Genomic DNA, 25,204 nt, shown 5'->3' on the forward strand with positions numbered 1-25,204 from the left:
CTGCTGTCCAACGACCACGACGCCACACGGAGCAACGGATTCCTGACGTCCAGAGGAATCGCAGGACAGCGGAATTGCCCCCCAGGACAATCGGGGGGCGAAACTACAGCCGCCTGAACGACCGACCACGCCGGCTCGCTGCTAGGCCTCACCGTCAGGCCTAGCGAGCACAGCAGTTCTCCCGCCACGACGGCGCAGCCCGACCATGCAAGCCTCACAGCTGCACTCACAACCGACTCCGCTCGGGCTAGGAGACGAAAATACCGCTCGAGAAGGCGATTCTCGGCCACCCCAAGCTACAACAGTCGACTGCGCCGCGCAAGCAGAACCACCGCCCTCAACAAGCGCCGCACCGATGGAATATGACGCCCTAAGCGGCCGCGCCATCCACCCACCAAACCCATGGCTACAGGTCGTATCCTCCCGCAACAAAAGCAAGCGCACCGACAAACAGGCAAGCATTACCACTTCTCCAAAGCCTACTCCGCCGACGCGCGCCATTCCGCCGCCACGCATTCCTGCTAACCACTATGTCACAGTCTTCCGGCCACTCAACGGCCTCCGCGTTCATGATTGGACCAACCAAGAGCTTTCCCAGGCGCTCATTCTGGCCAGCGGGATTCCAGAAAAACAGTTCCGAGCTTTAATTACTACCCAAGTGCAACCGGCAAACAATCTCTTCGTCATCGGTACACCTGACCCCTACGTCGCTGACAGGCTCTCACAACTGACAAGCATCCCTCTCCGCAACGTCAACTATGACATCACCGCCTACATGAAGCCTCCACCGGGCACGTCCCGTGGCGTCATTCACGGCCTGCCGGACGACATCACTCCGGAGAAGCTCCTGGAATACACCGAGAACAATCGCCCGTACCTCATCCACGCTAGGCTAATGGGCCGTACCAAATCAGCCCTCCTCACATTCAACGGCACACGCGTCCCATACTATGTAAAAGTGAACTGTGAGCTCATACGCTGCCGTCCATATCGACGCACCATTCAAGTTTGCAAGCGGTGCGGAGACGTCGGCCACCGCCAAGACGTCTGCCCGCATCCGGAAAAGCCCCATTGCCCGGTCTGCGGCCTCTCGGACCCCCAGGAAGACCACCTCTGCACACCCCGTTGCAAACTCTGCGAAGAACCTCACGTCACGGCGGGGAAAGACTGCCCAAGGCGACATCTCCCGACACCTGCAACAACGAAGCCCAAGCAATCCTCTGCCCAGCAAAAGAAGCAACAACCCAGGTTTTACGACAACGAGTATCCAGCTCTACCGCCCGTCCCCACAACCACCCGGCCTAAGGACTGCCCGATAACCCCACCACAGGTGAGCTGGTCAGATGCAGTTTCAAATGCTCCCACTGCTCGCAGGTCCCATGATTTCCCACCTCCCTCACAACCAGACCACACGTCCCCCTCCTATGCCCACGCCATAACTCAACTCCAACAACAACAAAAAGAGTTTCAACGCCAACTAACAGAAATTACGACGAAAATTAACGCTATCATCACGTCTCCCCTTCCGTGTCCACCAACCAACACACTCGAACCCGCGCAAATCCACGCTGTAATTGACGACAAAATCGCACAGATTGTGAAGAAAATTACTGACTCGCACGCAGCAAACATCGCTCGCTCCCCTCTGCGAAAGCCTCAAAGGGCTCGCCGATCGGCAAAATAAGCTAGAAAAATCCATCCAAAGCCTCTACGAAACTATTCACTCTAGCCACCCTTCAAAAAAGATGAAACATCACCCTTACCATGACTAAGGACAGTGGCGATGCAATCACCGTTTACCAATGGAACTGTCGCTCCTTGAATAGCAAACGAAGTCAACTGGCCCTCCTCGCTGCATCTTCATTTCCGGACATTATTGCACTTCAAGAAACGAACACCCCGACTCCACTCCTTCCATACTACGCCGCATTCACACAGGACGCGCAACATCGGACAGCTATCTTTGTTCACAACGCGCACGCCGCCCAACCGCACCAGCTGAGCCAAGAAATACCCAACACATTTGTGGAACTCATATCTGCACAACCCTCCTGTCCAAGTACATACATACTTAACATATACAGCCCTCCCAACGGTAGTCTTCACGCAATTGACGCCTTAATCCACGAAGCCACACAGAAGACGAAAAACGAGCCTTTCCTCCTGGTTGGTGACTTCAATGCCCCGCAATATGCATGGGGGTACGTGCACGCCTAAAAAAAAGGAACGCAATTACTGCACGCCACACAAAACCACCACCTTACGCTTCAAAACGATCTCACCGTTCCGACCAGAATTGGCAACAGCGTAAACCGAGATACTATCCCCGACCTGAGTTTCACGAGAAATTGCCGAAATGTGCAATGGTTATGCCTGCCGGAAACATTAGGGAGCGACCATCACATTATCTCTCTGCGACTATACATGAAGAAGAAAACCACAAAAATAGGAGTAGCCAAACTAACAAACTGGTCCGCTTTCCGCGAGGATATCACCCCGCTCCCGCCCATACAAACAGACCTAACCGAATGGGCACAGGCATTGGAGCAGCGGGTGCAAAAATACACGCAAGAAATCGCTCTTACTGAGGACACGCCAGCTGCAGACACACATCTCCTAAACATATGGGAAGCGCGAAGGAGCTTGACAAAGAGATGGAAGCACCAGAAACACAATAGAATGCTTAAGAAACGTATAGCCCTCCTCAACCAACAAGCGCAAGAATATGCCGTCACCTTACAAAGACAAAATTGGCACTCGTTCTGTGACAAACTCAAAGGCACCCTAAGCACCAAAAAAGCCTGGCACCTTCTTCGCCATCTCCTGGACAGCTCCAGCTCTCGGACTCAAGTCAACCACAAGATACAGCAACTAATAAGAAACTGTGACCTCCACCCCAGAGAGCTACTTCGAACTATCCGCAACAACCTGTTTGGAACTCCCACAACCCAGCCAGCTCCCCCAACACTGTGTTACACAGGCCGACCAAATCAAGAACTTGATGCTCCTTTCACATTTGAAGAACTGCAATCAATCCTTGCTAATCTCACTCGGAACACCACACCCGACAGGGATCGAATCACTAACCGCATTCTTCGCAACCTGGATCACAAAACACTGGAATCGATACTTGAGCTCTTCAATTGCCATTGGGACGAGGGCACGCTACCGGCACAGTGGAGGCACTCTGATATAACGCTTATACCGAAACCGAACAAACCCATCTCGCCTACGTCACTACGGCCAATATCTCTGACCTCATGCGTAGGCAAGCTTTTCGAGCACCTCGTGCATCAACGATTGGTCAACTTTCTTGAAGAACAAAACTTATATCCTCTAACAATGTTCGGATTTCGGCAGAAACTCTCCGCTCAAGATGTACTCCTGCAACTGAAGGAACAGGTCATTGATCATCTTAGCCGCACCACCCCAAAAGCAATACTGGCACTCGACGTCAAGGGTGCATTCGATAACGTCACCCATCAAGCTATCCTCGAAAATCTTAACCAGACTCACTGCGGATCCAAGGCTTTCAACTATGTGAAAGCCTTCCTTGGCAACCGTACAGCCACCATCAAACTTGGGCAGCTTGTGTCACCTACATTTAATACGCCTGCCAAAGGCACGCCCCAGGGCTCTGTAATTTCCCCTCTACTTTTTAATATTGCGCTACTGGCACTTCCCGAAAAACTTAATGCAATAGCAAATCTCAAGCATGCATTCTATGCCGACGATTTAACCCTCTGGACAGTCGAAGGTTCCAGCGGGGAGCAGCAGGACGCCCTCCAACAGGCAGTGGATGAAACTATTTCATACCTTCAACCAAGGGGACTGACATGTGAGCCTTCTAAATCAGCACTCCTCATCCTCAGGGCAAGAACGCGAGGACGCCCACCCCCTAGCACTCCGGACCCAGACGTCACAATTTTCGGGCAGCCCGTTCCCAAAGTGCGAACACTTAGAATTCTTGGCGTGCCTTTCCACCATGATGGTTCGGGTTCGGCCCTGTTACCGCAACTTCACAGAACCGTGACCCAACTTACTCACCTCATACGCCGAATAAGAGGCCAAAAGCATGGTCTCACCGAAACTGACACATGCCGATTGGTACAAGCCCTTCTACTTAGCCGGATAACATATGCGACTCCCTTTATTGAACTCAAACCTCAAGAGATCAGCAAGCTGGACGTCCTCATACGGAAAACATACAAAACGGCCTTAGGCCTCCCCACTTACACCTCCAATGAAAAACTACTCCGGTTGGGGCTACACAACACTCTTCAAGAGCTAATTGAAGCCCAGCGAAATTCACAACTTCATCGCCTAACACTTACTCCTACAGGGAGGAAGGTGCTTCATGACATCGGAAGACCAAGCCCAACCACCAACGACTTACCTCAACGAATCCCGCTACACATACGCAAGAAACTCAAGGTTGCTCCCATTCCCAAGCATATGCACCCAGCCTTTAATCGAGGCCGCCGTGAGGCAAGGGTCCGCCAGCTTACGAAGAAATATGCAGACGACTGTCATACCCGATACACGGATATCGCTCAGAATCCCAAGATACCCGGCACCACCCTGGTCACGGTCGATTCCAAAGGAGAAATTGCCACTGCAGCAACGTACTTTGATTTATCCACAAGATCGGCAGAAGCTCTAGCTATAGCCCATGCAACCACCACTCACCACAATCAACCCTATCTTACCATCATCTCGGACTGTTAGGAAGCCTGCCGAATGTACCAAGCTGGGCTGGCACCACCCCAGGCCATCCCGATCCTACAGCGATTGCCTGAAGACATAGAAGTATCCATTGTCTGGACTCCTGGTCACTCGGGTCTTGCTGGGAACGAAGCGGCACACGCTTCCGCCCGAGAACTCCACTCCCGGGCATTCCCATCCTCAATGCAAGCTACCCTGAGGGGCACGGAGAGTGGAGCTACCCACCTGGCACCCCTCGACAACAGCTACAGCTCACTCTTGTCACATTACACCCACACGAGAAGAACATATCCTCCCCCCCCCACCACACGTTATCTAACTACGAGGCATATATCTACCGCCGACTACAAACTGACACCTTTTACAATCACACCATCCTCGCACACATATCTCCATCCACATACCCCTACAACTGCCCGCATTGCGACACTCCTCTCACAACCTATCACCTCGTCTACTCCTGCCCACGCCACCCTGACCCCGTCCCCTCCCCTTCCCCTGAGCAGTGGGAGACTGCGCTGACCAGCTCGGCACCGGAGCGCCAAAAAGCGCTTGTGCAACGGGCCCTGGAATCAGCAAAGGCTCGCGGCCTCCTGGACGTAGGAAGCTGACCACCACCCCTCACTCCCGCCCTTTTGCTCAATAAATGTTTACTCCTCCTCCTCCTCCTCCTCACCCTGAATAATTTGTTAGCTGTCACCTTATCGAATGTTTAGCCCCACTTTTGTTAAAAGTTATTTTTAGTAACGCTCCGTCACTGTGTTAGTGCTCTGACGCACTGCAATTCATTTTGCGATAGCTATACCAGACGTGTGCATAACAATCAGTATGTCATCGTACCGCCTGACCCGCGTCCATCATTCCGTGTGCTACATTGCGAAATCTTATAACAGATTATGCTGTTACAAAATGAAAGGGAAATTTGGCGCCCAGAACATGAGATGGAACTTTTTTTTGGGTATGCGATCTTTAATTCGTCCACAGCAGTACTCCCCTCCAGAACGAGTAGCAGTAGAAGTAATGTAGTGAGTTTGGCAGTGAGTACCTTCGAAGAAAAGTGCACCTTCGAAAGTGCACCTTCGAAAAAAAAAGCAGATCTGAAAGAGGCAAAACTGCAGAACAATCAGGAAAGATTATCGCTGGACGAATGGGACAGTGTGACCTAATGTCTTGTCGTTCTGCACGTGTCATCTGCTTAATTACTCTTTCTGCTTGCAAGACAAAGGTCGAGGGCTGCAGTTTCTTGCCAAGAGATTAAGTGCGCACCTTAACAGTTTTCCCTGACATATCTGTTGTTATTTGCATGTGCATTGTACTGACCTCAAAAACTGACCCCGGAACTCACTTCCTTCGCATTGATGACACGTTTGCTTGTGAAAGGCAGGGCAAGGAAAAGTATAGAGCAATATCCACGTTTTGGTGCTTTTTTTACTTATTCGGTTTTACCTAATTTTGCGTAATATTTAAGACAACGTTTTTCGCGTATTCTTTTTTGTTGTTTTCCGTGTAAACGCATTTTATAAAAAGAAAGTGGCGTATTTGATGCCCCGTGCTATATTTCTGCTCCTAGACGCAGCTTATGTTGCAGGCCGGCAGACTTATTTTAAGAAGCTGGGGATATTAAACGTGGATCAAAATCTCAATGCACGGACGCTTTCGGTTTCCATCTACTTCAGAAAAACTGTCGTGGGGAAGGGAAATCGAGGCCACTTGTGGTCAGCAGAAAATAGCTTAGCCACTGAGCAGCTCCTGCGGTCACACTTGACAAGTATTAACAATTTGCAGTTGCCTGACCTTTTAAACAAATTTTGAAATACACAAGTTTGCACACACAGGGTGTGGGCTTTCGCTGTTGCGCAGTGGAGTAGTCCTGCAGCCTGATTGTTCCAATAAAGTCGCAGCTAGGGAAGGGCAAAGTCGTTTTATATCCCGTGCAAGCTGCAGAGAATGGAATTCGTTTGGTCAGCTTGCACTACGCTCGCGCTTCCAGCAGGAACAGACCATTGCTACATTGGTGCTCATTCATTTCCCCTGTTGGTACATAGAGCGTGATAGTGTTCAATTGTCTGGAAGGGAAAGTGCGGGAGAGGGAGCGAAGGTGATGGTACTTGAAAAAAAGGCCTGAATTGCATTTACTGCGATATATCAACAACGGTGGGTCGAACCGTTTCTTCATGAACCGGTAACCGTTATTTCTTTTTTAGGTTCAGTTCCGGTGTTCAGGTACAGCGGGCTCAAAAATAACGGTTCGGGTTCGGGTTTAGTTCCGGCAAAAATACTGGTTCAGTTCCGGTTTTTGGTTCGGTTTGGTTCCGGTTCGACCCCCTGATATATATATATATATATATATATATATATATATATATTTTTTTTTTTGTGTCGCGTAGAGCCTACGTTTTTCTTGCCCCGCCCACAACTGAAATGTATTTAAACCCAACTGATCTGCACTATTTGTATCTTTGAAAAAGACCGGCCCCCGGTCGAAACGTTAGAATAAATGTTGTTATGTTTTTCAGTTTGACTTCTCTATCGTATATATATATATATATATATATATATATATATATATATATATATATATATATATATATATATATATATATATATATATATATTATATATATTGTAGCGAAGACGACGGGACATTCCCTGACAGCGCCATTGTCGTGCATTATTATCGTGGATCATCATCACTGCCGTGCTTTTGGCACACCTCATCTATCATCATCAGAAGGAGCTTGTGAAGAAGAGGTTCAGCTGGCTCGGCATCGCCCCTTGTCTTCTGACTGCTTCCTCGGTGTTCCTGAGCACCAATAAACCCCTTAACAGTTTGGTGGAGAGTGCGGAGTCCTTGTCCCCACCCTGGAACTTCGCAGTCGGACCATCCCTACGGCCATGCCTGACCCACCCGTGGTTCCTCCGGCCCAAACCATCATCTGTTCTGGCGCGACCCGGCAACGAGATCCTGCCAAGTTCAGCGGAGCGGAAGACCAGGATGTCGAGGACTGGTTGTCGGCGTACGAACGCGTGAGCACGTACAACAGGTGGGATGATGTGATGAAATTCAACAACGTGGGCTTCTACTTAACTTTACTCGCCGAGACGTGGTTTAATAACAACGTCGCGGGCATAGACACCTGGTCCGAGTTCACGACGCGCTTCTTGAGAGCTTTTGGCCGTCCCGCCGTGCGCAAACTGCTCGCAGAGCAAAGCTTGCGCACCCGTGTGCAGAAAACTGGTGAAACGTTTACCAGTTACATCGAGGACGTTCTGGACCTATGCAGGCGTGTCGATCCATCCATGGCCGAAGCTGATAAAATGAAGCACGTCATGAAAGGTATAGACAACGATGCCTTTCAGATGCTCTTGGCGAGGGACCCACGTTCAATTGCTGACGTAGTAAACCTCTGCCAGAGTTTCGACGAGCTTCGGCGTCAGCGAAGCCTCACGCGGCGGCCTTCAGCTCCTGACGACATTTTAGCAAGTTTGATTGGTCACCCCGAAAGCCCTTCCTTGTTGTCGCGCATAAAGGAACTTGTCCGTGAGGAAGTCGCTCATCAGCTTTCTCTGCTGCCTTGCGTTACCGAGACTCCGTCCCCTGTTGTGCCGACACTCAGGAGGGTGATTCAGGAGCAAGTAGCTGAAGCCCTGCCGCGTACTGCCGTTGTGGATCCTCATCACATGACTGCGTTAACCGCGCCGATGACGTATGCAGAAACTGCCGCCCGGTCGCCCCCGGCGCCGATTATGACGTGTGCTGACACCATGGGAGTCCCTCCACGTCAGGCCGCACCATCTTATCAGCGCCCGGTACCACCGATGGCCCCATTTCCCCCAGTTCGGCCTCCTGCCCAGCTTAACAATGGCTGGCGAACGTGGGACAACCGCCCAATTTGTTTCCTTTGCCGTTATGCCGGGCATGTCGCGAAATATTGCCGCCGCATACCGCCAGCCACTGCTGTTCTCCGACCGCCGACTTATGGTTTGTCCAACAGGCCGCCAGTCCCCCACGACGTCTCCGATGGATATCACATCAGTCCCTCACCTGCTGACCACCGCGCTTCTGGGAATCGTCGCTCGTCGTCTTCGCGTCGCCGCTCTATTTCTCCGATGCGTCGACGGCAACCCGCTTCCGAAGAGGAAAACTAGCAACCGCAGTTCCTGAGGCAAGAACTGCGTTACGGTCGAACTCTTCAAGGCCTCGTTTTTCTCCCCTGAACGTTATCGACGTATTAGTAGAAGGCAGACCAACACAGGCGTTAGTCGATACAGGCGCTGCTGTGTCAGTGATTAGTGGAGACTTTTGTCGGATGATCAGAAAAGTGATGACGCCGTTGGGTGGCTTCTCGCTGCGTACTGCGAGCGCGCAACACATTCAAGCATTGGCGGCGTGCACAGCTCGTGTCACCATCCAAGGCCTCTTGTACATAATCGAAGTTATCGTGCTGCCTTCGTGTTCCCATGACGTTATTCTGGGCTGGGACTTCCTCGCTCGCCACAATGCCGTCATTGACTGTGCGCGTGCGGAGGTTGAGTTTACTTCACAGTGTGACGTGTACAGTGACAAAGCGAACGCCGCTAAACTTGTCGTCAGCGAGGACACTACCATTCCGCCGCAGTGCTCTGTTTCCGTGCTTCTGGCCTGTGCCTCTTATACTGACGCCACTGTGCTCTTTACGCCATCTGTGCTCTTCAACCGCCGCAGGCGTCTTCCGCTGCCGTCCGCTCTCTTATCGACCCACGCTGGTGCTAGCCGCATGCTGGTTACAAATTTGTACTCCCATCCGTTATCTCTGCTGTAAGGTGAAACGCTCGGCTGGATTGAACCTGTCGATCATAATGCCGTAGTTGACGTGCCCGATGATCCACCTCACCTTGATATTCTGGAGTTGAGCCCAGTGTCAGCAGAAGACGCATCTAACTCCGACGTATTTAGTAAGGCCATCGACAACGACCTCGCCCCAACTCAACGAGCTAAGCTGCTGGCACTTCTTCAACGATTTCGGTCGTCTTTTGACTGCGTGAAAGCCTCGCTCAGCCGAACATCAGCAGTGGAACACAACATAGACACTGGCTCGCACCCACCGCTACGACAACGACCCTATCGTGTTTCTCCGAAAGAGCGTCGCATTATTGATGTCCACGTGGATGACATGCTCCAACGCGACGTTATTAGGCCCTCAAACAGTCCCTGGGCGTCACCAGTCGTTCTAGTGACGAAGAAGGATGGATCTATACGCTTTTGCGTCGACTATCGCCGCCTCAACAAGATCACCAGGAAGGACGTCTACCCTCTACCGCGTATTGACGACGCACTTGACTGCCTACAGGGAGCTGAGTACTTCTCGTCGCTTGATTTGCGTTCGGGATACTGGCAGGTGCCTATGGCAGAGGCTGATCGCGCAAAGACGGCATTTATAACACCCGACGGACTCTACGAGTTTAACGTCATGCCGTTCGGCCTTTGCAATGCACCTTCCACGTTCGAGCGCATGATGGACAACATTTTGCGCGGACTAAAATGGAAGATATGTCTCTGCTATTTGGACGACGTCGTAATTTCCCCCCCAGATTTCGACACCCATTTACGGCGCCTGGAGCAAGTTCTGACCTGTCTTGCCGGCGCAAAGCTACAACTAAACCTAAAGAAATGCCACTTTGCTGCACGGCAGTTAACCATACTGGGTCACGTTGTCTCGAAGGACGGTGTTCTGCCCGACGCGTCTAAGCTCAAGGCTGTTGCTGAGTTCCCCAAGCCGACCTCTATGAAGGCACTGCGAAGCTTCCTAGGCCTTTGCTCCTACTTTCGACGATTCGTCCGCAACTTTGCCACCGTTGTTGCGCCATTGACGCAGCTACTCAGTAATGCTTCCACCGATCTCTCTGCGTGGACCCCTGAATGTGAAAAGGCATTCGTGACGTTGCGGCGACTTCTTACGTCACCTCCTATTCTCCGACATTTTGACCCTGACGCGCCTACGGAGGTCCACACTGATGCCAGCGGGGTCGGCCTTGGCGCTGTACGGGCCCAGCGAAAGTCAGGCTTTGATGAATACGTCGTTGCCTACGCCAGCCGCACCCTTACCCGAGCCGAATCCAACTATTCCGTGACGGAGAAGGAGTGCTTGGCCATTGTTTGGGCGCTGGACAAGTTCCTGCCCTATTTGTACGGTCGCCCTTTCGACGTGGTCACAGACCACCACGCACTTTGTTGGCTGTCCACACTGAAAGATCCGTCAGGGCGGCTCGCACGGTGGGCTCTGCGGCTCCAGGAGTACGACATAAGGGTTGTATATCGATCCGGCCGCAAACACTCGGATGCGGATGCCCTCTCCCGTTCTCCAATGTCAGTGTCCCACGACTCCGCGTGCCTCCGGGCTGACCATGCTGACATGTCACCACTTTCTTTCTCCGACATCCGAACAGAGCAGCGAAAAGACCCCTGGGTTGTTTCCCTCATCTCTTTGCTTTCTGGCACGTCACCCGCTCACGGATCTCGGGCTCTGCGCAGGCAAGCTTCGCACTTCACGATTCGCGACGAGTTGCTGTATCGCCGCAACTACGCCAACGAAGGACGGAAGTGGCTGCTTGTCATTCCTCGTCATCTGCGCATCGACATTTGTGACACTCTTCATGCCGATCCCACCTGTGGCCATGCAGGGGTGCTCAAAACATACCAGCGTATCCGCCTGCGCTATTATTGGCGAGGCATGTATAACTTTGTGCGCAAGTACATCCGATCATGTGCTACCTGCCAACGCCGCAAGTCACCGCCGTCACGTTCTATTGGTCCGCTGCAGCCCCTTCCTTGCCCGGCGAAACCATTTGACCGTGTAGGCATTGACCTGTACGGGCCTTTGCCCTACACAGCCGCCGGGAATCGATGGGTCATTGTTGCGGTCGACCATCTCACGCGCTACGCTGAAACCGCTGCACTGCCTACCGCCACAGCACGAGACGTCGCCTCCTTTCTATTACGTCGCTTCATATTGCGCCACGGAGCGCCTCGAGAACTCCCAAGTGACCGAGGACGCGTCTTCTTATCCGATGTTGTCGCGAAGCTCCTCACTGAGTGCCGTATTATCCACCGCACCACAACTGCGTACCACCCGCAGACTAATGGCCTCACTGAGCGTTTTAATCGAACTCTTGGTGACATGCTGTCCATGTACGTTTCCTCCGACCACGATGACTGGGACCTTGTGCTCCCCTATGTGACGTACGCATACAATACGGCCATACAGGCTACAACCGGCTTCTCCCCTTTCTACCTACTCTACGGACGAGAACCATCGTGCACTCTCGACACCGTGCTTCCTTATCGTCCGGATGTCTCGGAGTGCACCCCAGCATCAGAAGCCGCCAAACACGCGGAAGAGTGCCGACAACTTGCGAAAACCTTCACAGCTGAAGACCAGTGGCGGCAAAAATCTCGCCACAATGACACAGCTGTGGCACCGACTTATTCGCCGGGGTCATTGGTTTGGCTATGGATTCTCTCGACCACCCCGGGATTGTCTACGAAGTTTCTCGCCAAGTATCATGGCCCCTACCGCATCTTGGAGCGTACGTCACCCGTCAACTACATCGTTGAGCCTATGGCCCTCTCTACGGACCTCCGCCGCCGTGGGCGTGAGACTGTCCACGTGCAGCGCTTAAAACCCTATCACGAGCCTCTGGTTTCGTCTGCTCCGTAATTCGCCGCCGGGATGGCGTCTTCTTCCACGGGGGGAAATTGTAGCGAAGACGACGGGACATTCCCTGACAGCGCCATTGTCGTGCATTATCGTGGATCATCATCACTGCCGTGCTTTTGGCACACCTCATCTATCATCATCAGAAGGAGCTTGTGAAGAAGAGGTTCAGCTGGCTCGGCATCACCCCTTGTCTACTGACTGCTTCCTCGGTGTTCCTGAGCACCAATAAACCCCTTAACAATATATATATATATATATATATATATATATATTGTTAAGGGGTTTATTGGTTCCTGGCTATAAGGTTAACTATACGATAGAGAAGTCAAAGTGAAAAACATAACAGTATTTATTCTAACGTTCGGACCGGTCCAAAGAATGGTCGGAACGTTTTTTAAAGACCGGTCCCCGGTCGGAACTCTCTCTCTCTCTCTCTCTCTCTCTCTATATATATATATATATATATATATATCTATATATATATATATATTTCTATATATCGGTTGCGGAATAAATGGTTCCGGAACAAATGGCCCCGGAACTTATGGTCCCGGAAGAAATGGTCCCACCACTACTACGCCTTAGCGCCTGTATGAGGGAAGGGGGGGGGGGTCAGTGTATTTATATTTATGTTTGTATTTGTGCACACTGTATTTTGCATCTGTTCGTACACAGTATATTTGCTAATGCTGAATTTGGTTGAGCTCAATGCTGTGTACAAACTTTTTTGTCGCACGTGTACGATCTCCCGTGCTTGCTTTGTTCGTCTTTTTTTTGTTATTCCGAAGTAAAAAATGGGTATAGCTTCTAAAAAAACGGTTTATTTGTCGACGTTTCGGTCGGATGCCGACCTTTATCAAGACAACATTTTGTATTTCTCTGAACGTATTTATAAGCTCGTCGTCCAACGACGCCAAAAAAAGAGAGAGGGGGATTTGGGGAGACAAGCAACAACAAACATACACTGTCGGCGAGGTGAGGTAAAGGTTTACAAAAAAGAGAAATTGAGAGAGAGAAAAAAGAACGAAAAAAGAAAACAAAACAAACCTAAGCATGCAGAGGGGAGAAGGAGTACACAACTCTTTCAAAACGCTGTACTCTATCATTCGTCAGCTTGTAGAAAGAGTGACAGGGACAGCCCGATTAAAGGAGCCATGAACAGAAAATACAACTTTGTTTAATTTGAAAGAACTAGGATTCAGTATCTCACTCAGCTCCATTACAGCCACAAAAGATGTTTTTTTAAAGAAAAAAAGCAAGAAGTATTTAAAAACTTTCAAATTTTGCGCCACAGTGACGTGTTATGAGCAAGAATGACGTCATACGGGCCAACAATCAAACATAATTTTCAGTGCGTTAACTGCACGTTAGCCTTCAAGTGATGCAGTCAAATGGAACTAGAGGCCCCATTACAGACGTCCAGTCATGTGTCGTCGCGACAGGTCAGTTAGGCCGCCGCCAATCGCACAAACAAGGTTCGGTGACGTCATAGAAAAGTTGCGGGAAATTGGCTAGGGGGTCGCGACTGCTTCACACGTTTTCTCTAATATCTCCGTTATTTGTTCGAAGATTGCGATGGTATTGGTATCATTGTTATCGGGACTAAGCAGTCTTTCTAATTAATCCATCTTGTATTTTGTCTTCATGGCTCCTTTAAGAAGGGCGCCGCTGTGCTCAAGAAAGGAAACCGCAAAGCAGTAACAGGGCGGATCCCACAATCACTGGCGGGCACAGAACTGCAATGGTCACTGACATTACGGGAAGAGTTTACAGGAAGCGGTCGTAGCCGCACACATGTTTCAGTGACGCCAACCCTACGAACAAATAGGAAAACTCGTTAGGAGTGCAGGTACGATCTCCGCACTGTGGCTCAAAACATGCATGGTTCTGACGACTGGCAGGACGGGCGGGCGGCATTCATCATTCTTAGGGCTATTCTTCCCCTCTGTCTGAGCAGTCGAAGGGGCCGTCCCTGACCATGAACCAGGGGAAAGGCGCTTAACTAATCCTCTACCAGCACGCGGGAGTCGCGCGGGTCCTTTGTGTGAATAAACGACGGCGGGCGCCTCGAGGTTGGTTGTGGCATATGCCGCCTGTGCGGAAACCCCAGAAAGGGAATAATAATAATAGCTTGATTACTTGTTTAAACAACACAGAGACTTACAATTTAGATAGGGGATTATTCCGCAACCAGATTTTCAACAGCATGTATAGACGACATAATGCCCGGGCTAACATTCATTCCTGCCTTTACGGTATTGAATTTGTGAATTATGTAAGATTCACGTTGTTCGCGTTCTATTGTAGTGGGAAATCCACTCTGTAAAAGTGTGACTTTGATGAAATCGAACGGGTGGTTTTCGGAGTTAATATGTCGGGATAAGGGTAGATCCAGGAATAAAACGAACATGTGCTCGATGGTTGTTGAAGCGCATGCGGAATGCCGTGTCCGTCTGGCCAATGTATTGAATGCCACAAACACCGCACTCCAACAGGTACACCACATTAGAAGAGTCGCAGTCGAGTATCGCGTGAATTAGATGTTTGAAATGGGAGTTGGTGCTTTCTGCCACCGTGGTTGTCTGCATGTGTTTATATACGGGGCACCGTTCCTTTCCGCACGGTTGAACTTGATACCCACCTTTGGGTGCCCTCTCTGTTTTGGCGTGTACAAGGTAATCTAATATTTTTGGGGCGCCTGTATACGATACGAGGAGGGGTGGGGAAGATTTCCGAAAGCCGTTGACTCTGTTGTAGCATGTTGAAGTGCTTTTTCAAGATTTTGTTTATTTTCGGGGAATTGCCCCAGAACGTCAGAACTAGGTTGCCTCTCCCTTTCTGGTTTAGTTCTTTTTCATGGCGCAGCAACTCTTGGCGATCAAGGTTGGCCGCTTTGCCAATAGCGTCGTTGACTATGGGTGGTGGGTATTGTTGCTTCGCGAGCACATTGCGCAAGTTTTCTGCGTTTGCCTCGAGTTCCTCGGTGCGGGAAAAAATTCACCTGAATCGGTGGGCCTGCGAGTATGGGATACTCGTTTTGCAGTGGCGCGGATGACAACTGTCAAAGTGCCGATACCGCTGCTAGTCGGTAGGTTTTTTGTACACGGTAGTAATCAATTCTCATTTGTCTATATTTATATGCACGTCAAGGAAATTGATTTCCCTGGTTGAATGGGTATAAGTGAATGCGGTGCTTGGATGGGCCTTGTTGAAACACTCGATGAAGTCGATTAAGTCCTCCTCCGTACAGGTCTAAATAAGGAATACATCGTCCAGAAAGCGTTTATAAAAAAATGGCCTAATTTCATGGGTTGATACAAATTTTTTTCGAGAACGTTCATGAATATATTAGCGTAGTTGCGTGCCATTCGAGTGCCCATCACAGTGCCATTTATTTGTAGGTAATACTGATTGTGGAATTCAAGGCTATTTAACTCCAGCACTAGCTTGGTCAAAGTTTCAATAACTTGTGGGCTTGGAGAATCGTGATTCGTATGTATGCTATAGGACTCAGCCACGGCTTCAATCCCATCTCAGTGAATTATATTTGTGTACATAGAGGTTACATCTAGAGTTACAAGGAAGGCGCCCTCAGGGATTTGTATGTTGTCGATTTCCCGTAGCAAGTGGTTAGTATCACGAAGATACGCCGAATGGGTGACGGGTATTTTCTTAATCAGAGAGTCTATGTAGCTTGATATTGGTTCGGTGAGAGTGCCTCTTCCCGAAATTATTGGTATACCAGGGTTCCCTTCTTTATGAACTTTGGGCAGCATGTAAACCCTTCCTTGCGTTGCGTGTGCTGGCAACGATTCGGGAACGTGTGTTTGAAAAGTGGAGACGTATCCCAAAGCACACATGAATAACTTGAGACCGCGGTAGTTCCAGAAGTAGCACTTTGGGGAGAGTAAGAGAGAGAGATAGGGAGAGATAGATAGATAGATAGATAGATAGATAGATAGATAGATAGATAGATAGATAGATAGATAGATAGATAGATAGATAGATAGATAGATAGATAGATAGATATATATATATATATATAGAGAGAGAGAGAGAGAGAGAGAGATGGAGATAAACTTTATTTCGAAACCTGTGTCCAAACGACTGCTCGGCTTCTTTTTTGGGTTGCAGGGGCTACAGTCCTGGCGTGTTTTTAATGTCGATCACACGCGTGGTCCAATAGAGCTCTTCGAGCTCCTTAGAGGGTGTGACCCATGCCTCCCAGCAAGTAGGGTGCATTGTGGCAGGAATTGGTTGCAGATCACAAGGTGCTCAAGATCACAAGGTGCTTTTTATGTTTGGGCATGTCCGGAGGGTGTGTTAATTGTGGTATTTGTCGCAGTGTGAGCATTTTGCTGTGCCTGCAAGCCCGTCTATGTAGTGTTATTTGTGTTGTGTTGGTAGCGTGCCGCTTTGTGCTCCTCGAATGAGGATAGCGTCAGGGCGGGCGAATTTCCTGGGGTAGGGAAGGGTGGTTCTCTGATCTCTGACGTCCCTTAAGTACTTTCTACGAGTCTGATGCATTTCTCAGCGGTGATCTTTTGGGTCATAGAAGCGAGGCGAGGGTATTGGGGTGCCCGGATCACAGAGAGCAGCTCGGGCTAACTCGTGGGCCTTCTCATTCCGCTTTACAACTGCGTGTCCAGGGACCCATATTGGGGAGTACCATATCACCGCCTCTTTAAATGTGCTCTTTGTTTGATAATGTTAATGACGGTATGTGCTGTGCAATATAACCAAGGTAAGAGGAAAACGCAATGGGAAATGAAGAAAGAATACAATGAAAACGTTTGTTGAAATCGCAACCTTTCACAGTCAGTGCATCATCAGCAATGGTAAGGTGTACTCGTATGTTTTATACCGAGCGTCAAAACCTTTTACAGTATCCTACACTGCGAATTTGCATTATGCTACTCGCGTATCGGCTAACGTCACAGAAATTTGTTCACATGAATATTTGCCTTAGTGCCACTGACGTTCCTGCTAGTAGGAAATCTGATGATGTCTCTTCTGCTCCGTCCCGTTTGGCCAGAATGCACGGAAAGTCTATGCACTTTTTTCTGTGAACGTAAGGCAAAAGAAGAGAAACATGAACTTGAAAGTGCGACCTGCACAGACCCCTTATCTTGCCAGTGCAAATGGAAAGGTAAGTCTAAACTTTTTTGTTCTTGTCTTTCGTTCCTACCGGGATAGACGCGAATGGAATCGATTGCTTAAACAGGATGTGTTATGCAGGCGGATGTTACGAACGGGGCATGTGTTAGGCGTTACACTTGCCCCACCACACGCACACTTGAGATGGGTTAGCTTGTCCAATGAAAACAATCAGCCGTAGCCGCTTAGGGCTTACAACTGAGGCGTTTGCGGGTTTAATTATGGTTAAAATTTGAAGAGGCTGTTTTGTTGCCAGCGGTTCAGGAATTTCACTTCAGTGGAAGTGTTTCTGAAAAACGTTTTCCGCTTCATCGACTTTCTGCTTCGTCGAACCATCGGTCTACCACTTACACAAGTCGCGAAGCGGCTGCCAGCCTCTTATTACAGGAAAACATCAAAGCACCTTTCAACTAACAAAATCAAACCCGAAGCCTTCTCACATGCAACCCGAACCAAAGCAAAGACTAAAATCCGCTCTCCTAAACTTAGAAATATAACAAAGCCCAAAGCTAAAGTCCAACCCTGCTTAGAGGGGAAAGACATCCCATTGTTGTGTTAGTGGTCTATGATTGGTGTACCCCTTCTGGAACCCACTTCATGAAGTTTGCCTTCCAGCAGGGTGCTTACAGTTAACGTTCATGCAGTGTGTTTTGCTTGGACATCGACGCCTTGAGCGAGGCAACGCTGTTCGCCTTGCCCGTGAAAAAGAACGTCTACGGCGCACCGCGCGCGCTCTTATACCCCCACGCGGTACGGATCTCCCTGGCGGGTTGTCTCGCCAAGATGAGGTCCTGCTCAGACGTCTTCGCCTGGGAGTCGCCCTCACGCCAGCTGTGACGAGGTCCTGGCCACCTCAATACCATGCTCCGTTCAACTCTACGTGCCCCTTTTGCCCCGCTCCAGTTGATCAGGCTACAGCAGAGCACCTTGTGTGGAGTTGCCCTGCTCTGCGAAGCCTACGCGCTGTGCACATCGCCACGTGCGGCCCGCGTCCCGGACGTCCGCCAGACTTCACGGCGTGGATACAAGGTCCACATCATGGCCCCCTGCTCCGATTCCTTCGGGAATCCGGAGTGTATCTCTACATTTAATTTCCCCTTATGCTGAATAGCAAACTTCCGCAATTTTTTTGAAGTAATGTATACTAATGTATAATGTGACAAGTTGCATTTGCGACATTCCGGATGAATGAGTAAAATTTGAAGGCGCATTCACACGCGCACACCTCGTAAATACGCGTATTCTGGATACAGCAAACTGCAAAATGATTCCAAGGCAAGTCCTGCTTGGACAGGTGAATTAGGAGGCCATGAATCAGCAACACAGTTTTCGGGCCGTACTCGTACACAACGCGCACGTGACGTGTACGAGGAAGAAATCCCCGTCTCGTGTCAATGTATTGCAAGGCTTTTTCAATTAAGGGAGACGAAGATCGAGACGGACACGTAAAAAATATCACAGAATAAAGTTACATGCGAGTCCTATTCGTTGTTTTGTTCTTGTTTTGTTTATTATTTTCATGATAATGCGCGTATAGTTCGCGCTGTTGTGTTCGACGAGCGCGACTCTGATCCCCAATATCTATCGAGGTACCTGGCCCGTCCATTATGCGAAACCAATACGTGACCATCAAGGAGATAGAGGAGATAGAGATAAACAATATGATCATAATGAGATAGACAATGGCAACAAAAAGCAGAAATATTGCAAAATCCCACTGCAGAAGCCGGGGAAGACCCATCAGCACACCGTTAATGTAACAATCAGGTCAAGGCACCTCAATTTTCGTTAGCTTTACCCTTTACAAAATGCCGTATTTAGGGTTTGGGTGTTTGCAGTTTGTTGTGTTTTTGAAATTTCGGTTTATTTTTAGAGCGCGAAATCGCTTCGACGCCCAAAAAAGTATGCGACCCTACTGGCCCCCTAGTGTTTCCAGCCCTTCATCCCCTTTTTTGGTGCCGTTTAAAAGGGCCGTGGAGACAAAATAATGGTTGGGTTTATTAGAAAGGCTTCTTTGTCTTGAAAACAATAACACGTATTTTATCGCGACGTTCAGAGAAGTAATGGAGATACGAAGAAAAATGACAAACAGGGGCGACTCCGAAATCACTTTCCGGCGATGTAGAACTTTCTTCTAGGATTTTTGGTGAGCTGTAATCATGCCTTGAGGGGAACAAAAACACCAAGGGCGAACACAGAGTAGACATGAACAGGCGCTATCTCGCCTGGTCATTGTTCGCAGTCCGGATTTTCTGTTGTTCTAAAAACCATAAGACCTTTCTGGTAGCTTTTAAGCATCACGTCATAAAAACTTTCCGGAAACTTTTTAATGACGTAAGGGAATTCATTCGCGCTATTAGAGGCGAGGCCTAAACACATTACTGGGCAGTCATAGTGGGTCCTTAGTTGCTTTTGATCCCAGCACTTCAATGCTGACGCGCAGTTGCCACGCTGACAATTGTGTTTTTAGCGCTGGCTGAATCTACACCACTGCTTCCGGCAATTAACACGGCTCTTTTGAAATAAATGAGAAAGTTCTACAGCGAAGCGGTATACCTATACCCCAAACGGTTTTTCATCCCCGTGGGCAAAAACGGTCTCCGTGGGCAAAAAGCCGGGGCCTATAGACGGTGAGCGCATGCGTCAGGCTAGTCAGCCGTACAGCATAGAGATCAGAATTAGCTCAGGAAGCCACAAAACAAACACCGCCTTGTGGATGAAAAGGCGCCATTAAACAATGGGGACCCCATCCCCCATGTGTTCCTGGGAAAGATTATGTTTGCGATTATCTTTAAAGGCTACGCAGCACTAGTGCATCTTAACAAAGGAATTCTTGGCCAAGACGCCTAGCGCATGCGTCAGACTAGGCAGGACCCAGAATTGGCCGCCAGAGAATCGGAAAGTAGTGTCGGTAGGTAAGGTATTGCGGGTCCGCCACTCGGGCGAGCAAGTTAACAGCGAAGGTCATTTGGTCGTTCATCAGTGCTGCGAGATCACCGTATCTACGGCCTCGCTGTTAACTTCGATTGGGTCGTGTGTTGACAACTACCTAAGGTGCAGCAAAACACCATCTTTGGACACACTTTTGCTGCTGAAATGCTGTTACAACTGTTATATTTTGATTCGCTTGCCCAACTACTCCAGCCGCGTGGAACCGCGGAGCAGGGAAGACAAGCTAACCCTCCCAGATTTGGCCGACTAAAACGGCCAAACAACAAAATTGCGGCAGCCATGAACCGTCGCAGTTTCAGCAAATGTCAGGACGATCATGGCGGTGGCAATGAACAATAGGAGAAAATAGTGCGGATACCCTGTACCCTTATCTAGTACCCTTATCTAGTGACAAGCCCGCCGAGACTACGATAAACATGTGCTCTCCTCCCTAACCATTTATAGTGGCTTACAACAGCTTTGCTGAACATCCCCTTTTCCAGGGTTGGATACAGACCACTTTTCTTCAGTTCTTGCATTCTTTTGAGCTGAAAACGGCTTTCGGGTATGGAATTAAGACGAGTGAGATACTGAAGCACAGTTCCTCCAAAATAAACAGTTTTCTTTTGTCTTCATGGCCGCTTTAAATTTGCTTCTATTGAACGACTCTCTGTACATAACTTAAATGCTATATATGCTTTGCATCGACGACGGCCTCCTTCCATGCCCCCCTGGATACAGTCTACACGTACATATCTTGTATCTGCAAGGCGGCTCTCAAGCACTTCAGGCGCGTGAGCTTTGCCGATAGTACCTTTGACTGCCCGTTCGCCATCCACAATGTTCTCTTCGGGCACGGATGCGGTCGACGTAGATTAGGATGATTTGAATTGATTTTGGCTATCTTACTGGGGCTGCGGTGGTGTATCCAGCATCACGGCGTCTTCATTTCTGGGCGAGGGATGCACAGTTGTCTGACGTGTCGCCTTAGCCGAGTGGTCATGAATAGAAGCACATGTCATGGTTATAGCTGGTGACGCAAGTACGCCTAATGGTTGTTGTGGTTGATGATCGATTATCGAAATGCCCATCTATGTCGTTGAAACCGTTGGCTTCATGTAGGTTCCAATTTTCTCCTCAGGCTCGTTGCTCTCGCATGTAGGACTCGAACCACAATTCGGTAGGTGATGCCTTCTGTCCTCTTTTCCGAGATGTGGCTCCTGAGTGGCGAGGACTTTTCGTTGATCGAGGTTAGAAATAATTCTGTACGCTTCTTTGACCGACACCAGAGCGTTTTCGTTCCGCAGGCTCCGCAGGCAAGGGAATCCAGTTTCTCGCTGATTGCAGCACGAAGGTCGGCACTGTTCTGGAGCCTTGCTATCGAAACTGTGGCCTCGACGTCTTTGTTGTGCTCCAGAGTAGGCGTTATTTTCTGTAAGAAGTTTCCGATTTCATTCGAGAAGGCTGTTCTGGGCAATCTTTAGGCGGTTCATCTGCTTCGATGCCCTCCCCTCACGTCGGCAGGAGCAATGTGGTCGGAGCATTGAATGCCGCTCCATAGCTTACCTCGTCGTGTCGCTAGACGTCCCGGGTGCCGGCACCATGTGGAAGAACGTCCAGGGAGGCAAGGCAGGAGGCCGCCGTCTGTAGAAAGCTGATATATTTACATTATGTACAGAGAACCGTTCCATGTTCAGCCATCTTGTCGTCTCGCGTGGAGACCAGTGGAGAACCAGAGCGTGAGGTCGTCCACGTATATGGCGTAGGTTCGGGATGGCTTTTACTGTGGTATGTCTTTCACGCTGACGGTGAAGAGTAGTGCGGATACTACCGCTCCCTGCGGAGTGCCCTTTTGTTATGGTTTGGATGCCCTTGCCTGCGGAACCAGAATCAGCGGCCAATACGAGAACGCTCTGGAGTCGGTCAAAGAAGCGTGCAGAAATATTTGTTACCTCGTACAAATACGTTCGGACGAAAAGCCCTGGTGCCTCAGTAGCCACATCTCGGAAAACATGACAGAAGGCATCACCTACCGAAATATGAATCGAGTCCTACAAGCGAGAGCAATGAGCCTGAGGAGGAGACCGGAACCTAGATGAAGCCGACGACTTCAACGACATCGTTGGGTATCCCAGTAACAGGACATTGACCCCCAGAATGTACAAGCATACGTGCATCAATAGCCCCAACTACATCGTGTTCCCCTATGAATTACGACTCGGCTAAGACAGCGTTTGAGGTATGCCAAGCTACTCTGCATCCCTCCCTCAGAATAGAAGGCATGATGATGCCGGAAACGGCACATCAGGAGCAGAAAGCAGGTCATAAGGAGCGCCCGCAATCTCCTTCGGCCAGATCAGCACCAAAAAACACATCCCTGATGGTCATATAGTTTTCCTAGTTGCCTCCAGTGAAATCTACATACATAAAGTCATTGAGTATACCCATGCGTGTAGGTATCTCGCCGTAGGCCACCCTGCAGACCCTATGCGAAAGGCAGTTCATGAGAAAGAAGGTGCAGAGCAAGATAGCGACGGGCTAAGCGAAACCATCGAGACAAATTCAACAGACGATAACATGAAGCCATCATCGCGAGATAAGCTCGACTATGCCTCGACCCGCCGCGGTACATGGCTCAGTAGCTAACGCGTTGCACTGCCAAGCACGAAATCACGGGTGCGATCCCCGCCGCGACGGCTGCTTTTTTTTATGGAGGCGAACAGTAAAATGCCCGTGTGTACGAGATTTAGGCACACGTTAAAGATCTCAAGGTGGTCAAAATTAATCTGGAGCCCTCCATTACGGCACGCCTCATCGCCTGCATTGCGTCGGCGCGTTAAACTGTACAATCAATCAATCAATCTGACTATGCCTCGGAAAGGTGAGGCTGTAGTGCGTACGGCGTAAGGCGTATACGACCGAGACAAACGTGCGGCAGCTACAACCACTCCATGACGGGGCTGAAAGATACGAACGGCTTGGACGCGCTGCTCGTAAAGACTCGAACCCAGGGGTAACGCATACCTTCACGTCGGCTTAGGAGACATTGCATCATACTACGCATCCGCTTCTCCAGGAAATGGGCCAGATTAAAATGCTGCCGTTGGCGCGATGACCTCCGTGATTAACAAGGCGACTCAAAGGGGTTGGAAATCAAAGAAAGCTGCAGAACATAATACCGCGACGATCAACACTGCGGAATGTGCAGGCATTCAAGTTTCCGACCATTATGACAGGTACAAATTCAAGGCATCAATGAAGCTACATCTGAAGCCAGCGCCTACTCTGGCCTACAGTGAAATATCGCACTGTGACTCATCACCTAACGTCGTTGTGACCGAGTGTCATGAGCAACCCCCCAGAAGGGGTACGTTCCGAAACCCCCGAAGGAGTATGTTCCAAACAACACTATTAAGTGCGCGGACATTTAGATAAAGAGGGATACGAGAAGAAGAAAAGAACGAGGCAAGCGTTGGAAGAGGAGGAAGACGCGGGAGTTCAGGCTACTCTCCTGGAACCGACCCCAGCGTCAACGGGGTCTGACGACGCCTCAGGCCTAACGAGAGGTGCTCCAGGCTACGATCCTGGAAGGAGACCGCACGGCAACGCACCGTCGGCAGCTCCTGAAACGGGCAGCAGCTGGGCTACAGGTGGCGACGCTCGGGCTACGCTGCGACGTCAGTGCGACATCAAAACTAGGGCTACGCTCCCTTGGCTGTCGGCGGCGTCGGCTGGGCTCACTTCCTGCAAGCCTCTACGAGACGCGACGAGACGCATTGACTGTAACATGAGGCTACGTCACACTTGAAGATTTAAGCACGAACTCAAACCGCCAGAACGATTCCATGAATGTTTACAGTTTTCGTCTTGTGCTCTAATACCGTCGCCATCGATTAAACCATTTTTTCTGTGTGTCCAGTCCGCATGATGAAATGACGTGACACCGAGAAACAGCCCGAAAGTAAGAAGAAAATCGAAGTTCAGAGCAAAGAGAAGGCCGAATATCAGAAAAAAATTGACTTCAAATACCGGTTGGACACGAACGGAAGACTGAGCGCTTATAATCGCTCCAGGACCCGGACGTACAGTATTCGCCCACTTTGGCTGGTCGTATTTCCATCGATGTAGTTATTCCCGTTTACGCGGGTCCTTGTCGAGCGGGAGAAAGTAATCTTATGTGATGCAGTGTGTTGCGTTTTTGTAGTAAAATAATGCTCAGGAGAACGAAAAACTACCATTTTTCTCAGATGGGCGAGGAAAATGTCCGCCCCTACTCATGCTAAGCCTTGCCCGTCTGAAATAGTTCAAATAAGTTTCAGAGCTCGCAAAGTAACTACTGCAATATGTTTTACTCATTTCTTCCCTAAATATTTAGCGCGGGGCAAATTCTATTTTACCGTGATCGTAACTATACTCGGTAGATGGCGCCACCTACACGTTTTCTTTGTAAAGCTCCACAGGTGATGGCTAAAGTATTCTCAAAACAACTACAGTTATTGTGAACCCTTCACCAGAAAACTGAAATATGCAAGCTACTTTAAAAGAAAGCAATGAGATGTGAGTCACAAAATTATACGTGATTTGCCTTGAGACTAATTCATCAGATGTCGCTACCTGCGGAAGGGCGGCCGGAATAGGCAAACCGCAAACCGCGTGCTAAAACGTGCCCTACCGTTTTCAGGGGTAAACGGAAC

Source organism: Haemaphysalis longicornis, unplaced genomic scaffold (genome assembly GCF_048455015.1).
Source record: "Haemaphysalis longicornis isolate Haplotype H1 unplaced genomic scaffold, Haemaphysalis longicornis Haplotype H1 scaffold_8, whole genome shotgun sequence".
Classification (NCBI taxonomy): domain Eukaryota; kingdom Metazoa; phylum Arthropoda; class Arachnida; order Ixodida; family Ixodidae; genus Haemaphysalis; species Haemaphysalis longicornis.